We start from the raw sequence: 12,504 nt of genomic DNA, 5'->3' as shown, positions 1-12,504 counted from the left end.
GCAGTCTGTCTGCCCCGGAACAGTCGTTCTAATCAAATGACACGTGTTATTCGGAGGGGTGCGCGTATACCAGTAATGGAAGCTAGGTTTGAGTTCTGGAGCTGCGCCCGTGTGTACCTGGCGTCGTCATCATCATCATCATCATCATCATCATCGATCATCATCATCATCATGCGTAGCGTTGACCTTCAGGCGGTAGCAGTTTCATTGGGGGGTGAAGGAGGGTTAGTTAACCTACGCGAAAGCATTTTATACACTAAATATACCAATGTTACTTTCTTTACAGATTAAAAGAAGCAAAGTATATATTACAAATTCATTTTATATGTACACCATGGGAAAGGTGTGTTAACCCCTTAACGACCAATGACAAGCCAGGCCTGTCACGGAAAAACCGTCATTTTAAGACCGGCACGTCATGGCTCTAAATAAGATCACGTTCTTCGCTTAAACGATCTGCAGCAGGGGCTGTCAATGTATATGGCGGCGGACGTCTGATTTAAAAGAGCTCAGAAAACGAGCAACGATCACATTAAATTAAATATCTCCAAAGCAGTTGCAATGATTGGTAACATGCTATCGGTAGATTTGGAACCCTTTGGTAACCTTTGGTAATGTGTGTATCAAATACCAACATTGTATGTTTTGTGTTTGGCAGATTGTCGTTGGTAGAGCTTGTTTTCTGTGTAATAACTATTTTGCCAACTGGCCGGTGATGGATGGATAGTTCTATCCTACTGGCCGGTGTTCCAAATTTGTCTCCCCGAGGTGGTGGAATATGTGGCTTTGCACTTCAAAAGACAGCGCAACTTCTGCTTAATTTTAGCTTTAAAAAGTTCAAATTTATGTACGTAAAAAGTGAAAGAAAAAAAAAATCTAAACGCACATTATGGTAATAATATGTAGGGTCATCATCAGGGCAAAGAAAACAAAATCACAGGCCTGATAAAGACCGCATGTGGTCAAAACGCAGGCATAATGCACACATTTACATATATTTGGCGAGGTTCCAGTCTGCCAATTTACATGCAGGACATCAGGAATGGAGGAGAGAAATAATGTATCAGAACACAGATAGTATTCTGGGGAAGTGGATCAGATTGTAGATCGTAGAGGATCACGTGGATGATGCCAATAATTCCACGCCCGGTCAGATGCTATAACATCGACATATATGGCAGAGGATATTTGGCTCTGTATATACGCACAAGGCATTAACATTTTATACAGATAGATCACGTTGATAAGCAGCTCTTTAGCATCATGATTAAGTTCAAGTGGTAGCTATTGTGACACAGAAGCATCCATCTTCAAAGATCCTCGACTCCAGGCTGTCAAAATCAGCTTGAATATCTGAATGATTAATGGAGTTGGATAATGTCAGCGTTCCAACGATACAAACACATTAAAGGAAAGTAAATATGGTGCTTGAGAAGGTCAACAGTCAAGAGAAGACGTGTTTTGAGAGATCGCCTGAACAAACCTGTTTGAACTTGTGGGACGAGGTGGTAAAGCACCTGTTGTGTACCCACAAAGCTTACACTCTTTTATGTTTGAAGGCATAACAGCTCCTTCTGGTTCATTATTGATGAATACAATTTTTGTTACTTCTGTAAACTATTAGTGGATCGTACGGCATGTTCTAACTGTTTAAAGAGACTCTCCAGCCATTAAATGCTCTCTGATATAATGGATGTGTCCCCTTTAAATCATGATTTCTCCCCATTACATTTTCTCTTCCCTGTCCAGCTGAACACAAAGTACCATTATTTCTTTCCCTACAGGTTAAACAACGCATCTTAACGTAGTTACAAAGTATAGTGCCGTCCTCATCGGTGGGGCGGCAGGGGGCAATAAATAGCCCCTAAAGCTAGCAGAAGAAGGGGGCTTTGAGCATGGAGAGGGTACATATACGCAGCTGTTTTATGGTGGTGTTCGAAGGTTTGTTCACATCACTGTTCCTCAAGCCACTCGATGCAGGAATATACACCGGACAGGAATATACACAAGACAGGCCCGGACCGGGACACCTGGCAGACAGCGCCCTGGACTCACCTGATCTGCTGCCCCAGCATATAGCTGGATACTCCTGGTCACACGCTATGTGTGCATAACTATGTACCATGTGGCCTGTCATACCTAGCCATTCCTAGCCATTCCCTGCACCTACATCATCAGGCAGCCGCTGGCCTTAAAGTGCCGGAACCAACTCATTATTCCAAGTCTGGCCCCGACACCAGATCTACATGGGGATAATGTCTAATGCCAGAACATTATGTAACAATAATACAGACAAATAGATAGATTTGTGTGTGTATCTATATCTGTCTGTGTATCATCTATCTATATGTGTGAATATATATATATATATATATATATATATATTGTCAGGGTCCGGCTACCCGTTGCGGTAACCGCCGGGGTCCGGCTACCCGTTGCGGTAACCGCCGGGGTCCGGCTACCCGTTGCGGTAACCGCCGGGGTCCGGCTACCCGTTGCGGTAACCGCCGGGGTCCGGCGACCCGATGCGGTACCCGCCGGGGTCCGGCTACCCGTTGCGGTACCCGCCGGGGTCCGGCGACCCGACGCGGTCTCTTACCTGGATGCCCGCTACCCGCGGGCATCGGATCCAGCAGGTGTCCTACCGGCCTCTCCACTCGACCGGCTTTTGCTAGGCGCGCGCGCGCGCGCCCTCTATTAACTTTATTGTTCCCCGAACAAGGTTCGCGGGAACTCGCCGCTGTAGCCTCCCACTCGGGGGCGGAGCTTCCCCCGAGCGGCAAGTTATTGTGCTTCCCTGCTACATCCTGAGTGCGCCTTCCTAGTGATTCTCCGTGTACCTACTTGGCTTTCCTTTGACCTCGCTCCTGCCTGACCCTTATCTACTAAACGGTTCGTGATTCCTGGCTCTCCTTTGACTACGGCTTTGCCTGACCCTTTTGTACCTCGTTGCCCGCTCGTGTACCGTACCTCGGCTTTTCCTGACAGCGTTGTTGGCCTTATCTGCTAAACGCCTCTGCCTGCATATTGAGCTCTGCTCCCTATTGAACTGGTCCTTCCTGATTCCTGCTCCTGACATATATATACCGTATTTGCTCGATTATAAGACAACCCTGATTATAAGACGACCCCCCAAAATCAAAATATTAATTTAGAAAAAAATAGACTACCCTATAGGAAAAAAGTTTTACTAGTAAATATTAATTCATGTAAACTTATTTTCATATTTAATAAAAGCTATGATTGAGAAAAAAATATATTTTTTTATTTCCTTTTATTTGCCAACCTGCCCCCCCCAGTTATGCACATCTGCCCCCAGGCTTGCCACTCTGCCCCCAGAAATGCCTTATACCCCCCCCTATTTGCCACTCTGCCCCATGATGTGCCTTTTAACCCTCTATATGCCACTCTTCCCCATGATATGCCTTATACCCCTATATGCCACTCTGGCATATAGGGGGTTAAAAGGCATATCATGGGGCTGAGTGGCGTATAGGGGGTTAAAATGCATTTCTGGAGGTATATATATATATATATATATAACTGCTAACAGCAATCACACTCCTATCAAGCCAAGGCAGCCAGTACATGCTGGAACCTGGGGATGATAGTAGTGTGATTACAGCCTCCCTATGCCATGCTACCACCACCACCCCCCTTACACATCCATGCTATCACACACACACTCATTCACAAACATTTAAATACTCATTAATTCCATTAATCACACATACTTACCCAAACCCCACCCCAGGGGCGTACCTAGAGTATTTGGCACCCGGGCGGATCCTTTAAGTGGCACCCCCCCCCACACCAAATGTAAAGACATCTACAAAATTATGTTAAGAATATTTATTGCACCAATTTGTAAACTGTATGTCAACTGTAAACAACAAGAAATCTGAAAAAATAAATTAATAACTTATAAGTAAAATAAATACGTTTAAATTACATTTACTGAACATATAATAGTGCTTTCTTTAATAACCCTCCAAAAAAACAGCGTCCACATTGCCCAGATAGAACCTGACCAGCACCCAAATTACACACACATAGGACGTGCCATCTTTGCCCCCAAACAGCCCAGCATGAGTCAGCATTGTTCCCAAACAGCCGAGTGTACGCCATCTTTGTCCCATGAACACGCTACCTGTGCCATCTTTGTCCCATAAACACCCTGCCTGTGCCATTTTTGTCCCATAAACACCCTGCTTATACCATCTTTGCCTTTTTGACAAATCAACTATACACCTATGATTAACACAAACACTTTTACAGTCACTCACTAATTCACTTTCATTCACACAATCATTTATTCTTTCACACAAATTATTTACACATATTCATTGATGCATTCTCACAAATTCATTAATTCTCTCACTCATTCAAACAATTCATCCACACATTAATCCATTCATTTTCGCTCTCTCATTCTGACTCTTTATTTCAATATTCTTGCTTCCCTCCTTTCTCCCTATCTACCCATTCTCACCCCTTCTGCCCTATCTACCCCTTCTCACTCCCTTCTCCCTATCTACCCACTATCCCCCCGTCTCACTCCCTTCTCCCTATCTACCCTCTCCCCCCTTTGAAGTTCACTTACCTTTCAGGAGGTGGGGGTGCAAGGCCTCTGTCTCCCAGCTCTGCCACTGTATGGAACAGTATAGAGTGATGGGAGTTATGATGTACTTTAGAGCATAATTATATAATGAAAAAGACATTGGAAATGGTACAGCATAACACCCATCACTCTCACACATTTACCAATCCACACTTACCAATCCACATTTACCAATCCACAGATTCCACACATACCAATCCACACATACCAATCCACAGATTCCACACATACCAATCCACACATACCAATCCACAGATTCCACACATAACAATCCACAGATTCCACACATACCAATCCACAGATTCCACACATACCAATCCACTCTCACTGAATGATTTCCTACCTTTCCTCTTTTCTTCTTACAGCAGTCAGCTCCTTTTCTTCCTCTTCGCTCCTCTTCTTCTGTCTTCTTCGCTCCTCTTCTTCTGTCTTCTTCCGGGTCAGAGGGCACGGACGGCGGTGGGCGCGGCTTCAGTGTTGTGCGCCGGGATCTGACAACAAACCCTGGCGCACAGCAGCAGTTGCTGCGTGGATCGCGAGGGAGCGGTATCGGAGGTCTTTAACAGACCTCCGGCTCCCTTGAGTGATTTTAAGCCGGGTTCAAGGGTTGAATCCGGTTTAAAATCACTCAAGGGTGCCGGAGGTCTGTTAAAGACCTCCGATACCGCTCCCTTGCGAGCCTGCTCCTCCAGCGGCGGACATTACTGTCCGTCTCTGGAGGGGTGCCGGCAAGTTGGCACCCCCCTGATGAGCGGCACCCGGTGCGGACCGCCCCTCCCCGCCCCCCGCTAGGTACGCTACTGCCCCACCCCCTTACCTGAACTGCAGATCTCCCACTCGCAGACTTCTGCAGGGGCCCGGCTGTGCGAGCAACTTCTCCGTCCCAGCCCCCAGAGGAAGGAGGGGGGGCAGAGTTATGTGAGGACTGTGCTAGCTTCCTGTTCTCCTGCTGCTCGCGACCAAAGGCCGGTAAGCAGCATGGCCCCAGCAGAATGAGGTCTGATTAGAAGATGACCTCGATTATAAGACGAGGGGTATTTTTCAGAGCATTTGCTCTGGAAAAAATCTCGTCTTATAATCGAGCAAATACGGTATATACACACACATACAGGGTTTCTGACTTTTGGACAATGAAAATCCCCTATGTATTTGCTGGCTCTTTCAGGACTATCTTGCCCTAAGTATTATGATTGAACAATACAATGGTTAGTAGAAAGCTATTCCAGAAATGACAACGGGTAGTAAAATTACATTTATATGCATATAAACCAGTTGTTAACACAGCTGGATCTCCCTTTCTTGATGTAAGTAGCAGGGAAAAGTGACAAATGATCTGTAATCTGTAAAAAAAAATATCAAGCTGAGATTAAAATAAACTATGTTTCAATGCAAGAATTCATGCTCAAGGCTCAGCGGTGAAATTAATAGCAAAAAGTAACAGGTATTGGGAACGGAGCCGGTTGTTTTCTAAAAATAATACGAAACAAACTGTATTTAAGTATTACACAAAGTCTAACGTATAATATTAAAGAATGAGTAGTTTAATAGGTGGAAATGCTCGGATAAATAGATGTATAATATCCGCCAGTATAACGGCAATCTTCTTCAACATTCTATATCCTTTACATTGTTTCCTATATTTTAAAAAAATATTCTCTATAAAAGATTTTCCTGGCGTTTTATTTAAATGGAACCTTTTGATTTTGGGGCCAAATCCCTGGTTCTGATAAATTCCTAACCTATTATCTAAGAGGTAATCCATCCCCTGCCTCCTAGATCCCCACTTAAAGGTGACGCAGAAGGATAGAATTTGATGGCAGATAAGACCCATTCGGCCTGTCTAGTCTGCTTGTTTTTCCGGATGTAAAGACTCAAACCAAAATCAGTCTTTGTTCTCGTCTTAGATTCAGAATAGCTTTTTATCTATCCCATGCGTGATAAAATTCCCTTACTGTATTAGTCTCTAACACTTCTGATGGGAGGCTGTTCCATTCATCTACCACCTACTCAGTAATGTAACTATTTTATGTTACATCTAGGGACACTGCAGCTATGGGCTTTGTTTTTATATCTGAAGTCAACCTTGTTGGTGACGTCAGTGTTGATAGCAATCTAAAAGCAGCAGCATTGCAGACATTCGTTCCATATGAATGCCTAGTGTCATTAGCGATGTGCCCAAGTGCCCAAATTATTATTATTATTTATTGTTTTATAAAGCGCCATCAAATTCCGTAGCGCTGTATTGCCCTTATAGCGCTCACATTCTTTCACTATTTTGCTTGATTCCATGTACAACCTTGTTTTTACATCGTTCCCATGTAAAAAGCACACACACATGTAATCTGTCACAGATTATGGAGCTCCTCTAGTCAACCACATGAGGATCCTTGGCTCTGGTTTGACTGTTTATTGTCACTAGCGCCCCTATGTGGATAGGTTTAGAATAGCAAGTCAAAATGAAAAATGCCTTAGTTGGACAGATTTTGTATTTACAGAATTAAAGTTGGCCTTGATGACATTATACTGTACAGAAGGGATCCTGTTTCTTGGTTTCATTTAGTTTTGGTCAGCATACATTATAACAGGGAGGTGCTATTAAAATATCAGTTATAAATGTACAAATTATGCTTAAATATGGTGAAGTATAATCAGCTTCTGTTGCACTAAAACAATTACTATTATTATTATTATTATTATTGTTATTATTTATGCAGCGTTTCTTACATACATTCAAAGAGGATTGTTCTCTCTAGTATGTTACACAAACCTCATTTTGCTATTTCTTGAAGGTCTAAGCACATATTTGTTTCAAAACAATAGATGTAGATAATACAAACACTATATATATATATATATATATATATATATATATATATTTGTTATTATATTAGATCAACGGACAAGTACCCGATTCAAAAAGCACTTTTGATAGATAGATATAGATAGATAGAGATAGATAGATAGATAGATAGATAGATAGATAGATAGATAGATATAGAGATAGATAGATAGATAGATAGATAGATAGATAGATAGATAGATAGATAGATAGATAGATAGATAGATAAGGATGGAAGAATAGCCCTCATTTTCATAGATGCTAAAAGCCCAATCGAAGAGCTTGAGATATGTGAACAGGACTACAGAAAAAAATCTGTTGACTTTTATATATGGGGGAAAATGCTTCTACTGACATTATTGTTATAAACTATAATGACTTTTTTCATTTGCAATAAGGCTTTACAATGAAATAAGAAAAAATCAATTTAAGTTAATAAATGATGTCTAAAAGGTTCCAAATCATTGGACTCTGCTGCCATCCTGTGGCTAACTGAAGTATCAAACTATTTATCACCAAATGTATTTATTTTTCCCCTGCCAGGAAAATGACTCTTGCTTTGAGGTATATTGGTTGGCATTTAAAATACTATTTTATATATTTATACAAGCAGAAACAAAAACTATGGCAATGTACGGGCAGGCTTCGAAGGTGACTCAGTGCAGTCAGTCACCATGATTACATTGTGACATATCTATTTTTTAATGAAAAATAATATATAGAAAATGAAATTGCCTCGTCAAGACACTGGTGTCTATTACTCACAAAGGTACTCTGTTGCATTTAAGATTTTTGTAACTAAGTACAGTTTTCAAAACATCACCCTTAGTATTGGTTAAAACCTCGAACATTCCAAGAAATACTTTTTTATTTAAATCAAATTTAGTCTCCTTGATTTTTTTTGCTAGGGACACAAAAAGCACGCAATGGTATGTGATTGACATAGATGTAGAAAGAATCTTAAACGTTTCGGTGCTGTGTTCATGGGAAAACCCAGCTGCTAATGTTTACTTGTTTAATTAATGTGTTGTCTAAGTGGAACAGAACCTTTACATATTTCCAGGAGCTGCACCGAGGGGTTCATTCCCCACTGTAATCAGAACCAAGGTGGAAAGGCACTACATTCATATCAAATCCATGTTTTCTGTGGCGCATGCAGAAAGGTAACTGATCCTAACCTTGAGAGCAGTTCCCTTTCCCTAATGTATCGGTTTGTCTTAATCTGTCAGTTCTAGGTTTGTCCGATCCTTTGAATGTATGGACTGTAAGAAGCGCTGCAGGAATTGTTGACGCTAGAAATAAAAGATGGTAATACAAAATAATAAAAAATCCTCAGATGTTGCCTTTGTATTCCAAGCGTCATTCATGTTGAACATTATGAACCTCTTGATGAATGTATGGCCTTGATTGTTGTGTTTTTTATGAAGGCATTTCTCTTTGTGTATATTGTTGTGTGGTTTTGTATGTATTACATATTGTGCTCTGTATTGTTGGATACAATGAAGCAGAAGAGCTGGCATCTTCTGGCTCCGAGGACATATAAAACCAAGTAAGTAACAAACACTATCAAACACACTCACAAACGCACACACACATGCTAACCCTCTCCTATTGTAATACTCATTCTCCCTGAGCGGAGGCCAAGTCTGTCCTGCAGATGGCTCATTCTTCTCTATACCTTGAGACTCACTTTAGTGCATACGTGGGCCATTCCTGTCTAACCCAGTCTGTACCTTTAACAATGTCACAACACGGCACACCTTTACTTTTATCAATGAAAACAAGAAGTTTGATGTAAAAATTATGGTAATAATCTGCTGTTTTAGATCAGTCCCCGTTAAAAATACTAAACTGTTTTCAAAAAGTCCGGCCAAATTGAAACCTGCCCAGCTGTTTTTGCGGCATATATTCAGAATCTATTCACTAACTTCCGTATATTAACCATCCCACAAATCCACATTTGAGATCCTCTGTCTAGTATCTTTGCATTTACAGCCATGGGTATATCGCTTAGGAAACATTTAAGGGCAAATCCTCTGCCCTCTGATTGTCAACGCGTTTCACAGTTTTCTGATCCTGTAAAGTGAATATCCTACAGCGAATATCCCAAGTGGGTTATTCTTAGAAATTATCATCTTTGGGCGCAACTTATTGAAAAATATCCTAGGTGTGTTTGAAGCTCTTGTTTTCCGCTCCTTTCAAAGATGGGATCCTACGTAGATCCCGCTACTAAAAGGGCCACGTTTTGCTGTAATTAGCCGCATTGTAATGGTAATACAACTCAATCAGCGCGGGCTACGGTTATTCTGCATTTCTGTGCAAATTTTGTTGTCATTTTCCGCACAATGAATCGCGTGACCCGTACCTTTCAATACGCTGCGATGAATTGTAGATGCAGTGTTTAGAAAACAGAATTAGATAAATTGATTTGACTTTATCACTTTAGAAAAGTTTTAGTCCGCTTTCCTTTCATCCTAATAATTTCACATTTGAATGAACGCATACATTACATTTCAATTAAATGATCAAAACACAGACGTACATAGTTGAAAGCGCTATTATTATAAGTCTCATAAAAATACCGTCTCATTCATATGTTTTAAAAGGTCTATTAGATATCTCGTCTTGCAAAAGATTTCCTCTCGTGGAGATGCTACATTCAGTTGGTAATTGCAAATGATGGTAACAATTCAAAATCTGTAATATATTTCAGATAAAATTGTTATTCTCCGAATTACTTCTATTGTTAATTTCACCGAGGGACGCGCGGAACAAACAAAAAGGGGCCTGTAATTTCCGATCTAATTATAATACATTTCCACTGGCTTTTATTTTAAGACTTTAAACATGACATGCATAGTCTGCGAATTACCTAGACGTCCTGCTGTTTTGCTTTCATGAGATTGTAATAGTGATAATCCATTCAATATAAGTCTACAGAGAAAAGCAATAATAACTGATGAGCGGGTTAAGATCGGAAAACATCTCCAATGTGGACTACACCTGTATTTATGCATTAGAAGAAGTGATTGCCCGTAGATAATGCTTCTCCGAGGCATGTCCATCAGAAGCAAACCTACAAGGGAGCTCAATTTATTTATAACAGAATACTTTTCGGAGAATTACAATGAAATATTAATTATCGCTAAAACATACAATGGAGGATGTACCTGATTAAAAGACTCTTTAGACCTCTAGAAAGAACCAATAAGAAAAATACCAGATCACTGATTTCCTTCAGAAATAAAATAGTAATTCTGATGCTAAAATAATGGTATATTTGTCATTTATTTACAATATTTAACGTTGATAGATTTCGAGAACGCGTTTAGAATTAAGGAGCATGCGCTGACAGCCAAATGCACGTCGTCAGAGCTACAATGTTACCAGATTTGTATTATAATTTTTATTGGATTATGAAGCAGTTTTTATTCTGATAATTATTACATTAATTCTGTATCCATATAAAGACTTTGAAACTTTACTTTCAAACCCCCCCCCCTCCTCGGGACCGGCAAGTAGGAGGAATTCTTCATATGAAGGCCTATAGTCCAACTTTCCCTGTGTTCATCTCAAGCCAAAGTTTCAAAAATAGATGTGGGGTTTTATGGTATGGTCCATATTTATGGTATGATCCATGTTGTATCAGCAACAACATTCCCTTTTAATGTTATGAATATTTCTCTCATTGAGAACTTTGGTCCGGAACCGACTATTCTAAATAGTTGTAAAAGACGCCATTGCTGTTATCAAACTAAGCTTAATCCCCATCATGTTCCTTGTCCAATACTTGCAGAGTTTTCTTGGTGGGGGGATCCCAAAAGACTCCCATATTTAATGAGACGTGCAGTAATTGGTGGGTAATTAGGAAAAAGGTGACAAACGCAATGTCGCTGGAGTTCACGGAACACAGTGCTAATCTTTGGACACAATAGATAAGATGGAAGGTGATTTATTATTATACAGTGAACCATGAACTAAATCCACAGTGACACATATTCACTCGTGACGGATCACGGGAAAGGAGTTCATCTTAAGGTAAATTTGACGGTTACATGTAAAGGCAAATTACTGAGCTAAATTAAACCATTTTCTTTTCAATGTATAGGTTATATAGTTTGATAGATAATTGTTGGAGGCAGGGTAGGAATGTACCAAGATCATGACAAGAAAATTCAAATAAGAAGCAAAAAAAAATTATTATGGAAAAACGTAAATGGCATTCACACTTTTCTTTCTACATTTGCATTAGCGATTTCATTTTACCTGCACGTGGATAAGCTATACAATGTTACGTATTTATGGAGGAATTCAATATTTTCCTGTAAAAATGAGAATATATATAAAGTGTGATCTTGTGTCACATTCATTACCTCTTGTGACACCAAATTGCATCTTTTCCATAGTCCATTGACAATGTAGACCCTCTCTGGAGTTGGGCTGCACAGTCTACCATGCTTGGCCATTAGGACCTACCAGCAGTGCCTTATTACATCCTTCCAACTGGGATATGGTGGGACCACAGATCCTAGATGCTGACAGATCCTAACAGATCCTAATAGATCCCAAGACCCTCTCCTCCCTCTGTACCGGTTTGTCTTAACGCGTGTTAATCATTATATTACATATTGTCAGATTGAATGTCATTGATCATTTTTTGGATAGCCCTGCAGAGTCTGCATACATACATGTAACACAGATGCTGGGAATTCTGTTGATTGTTCAGTGTTTGTAACAGGCTTTGGGGAGGACATTTCAATAAAATGGCTTTGATGGCTTCCACAAACCCAATCACAATTACTGGTGACCTTGTACAGGTTTTTTCCAGGTAGCTTATGATCTGTAGACCAAATCCTAAAAAATAAACTCCCGACCTCTCTGATTGTCTGTCAGTTATATTCCAAGAAATTGGCATTTTAAAATTATAATTTTGATTAAAAATCTTTCATGTTATTGAGTCAGCCTATGAGAGAGAGAAGCGGTAATGCCAATGAACCATCATTTATATGGCATACGTGGTGGCTTTATGGGTAAGGTAGGTGGG

Source organism: Sceloporus occidentalis, unplaced genomic scaffold (genome assembly GCF_023333645.1).
Source record: "Sceloporus occidentalis isolate IW3139 unplaced genomic scaffold, rSceOcc1.0.p SCAF_15, whole genome shotgun sequence".
Taxonomy (NCBI): domain Eukaryota; kingdom Metazoa; phylum Chordata; class Lepidosauria; order Squamata; family Phrynosomatidae; genus Sceloporus; species Sceloporus occidentalis.
Note: the sequence above shows the minus strand (reverse complement) of the source record.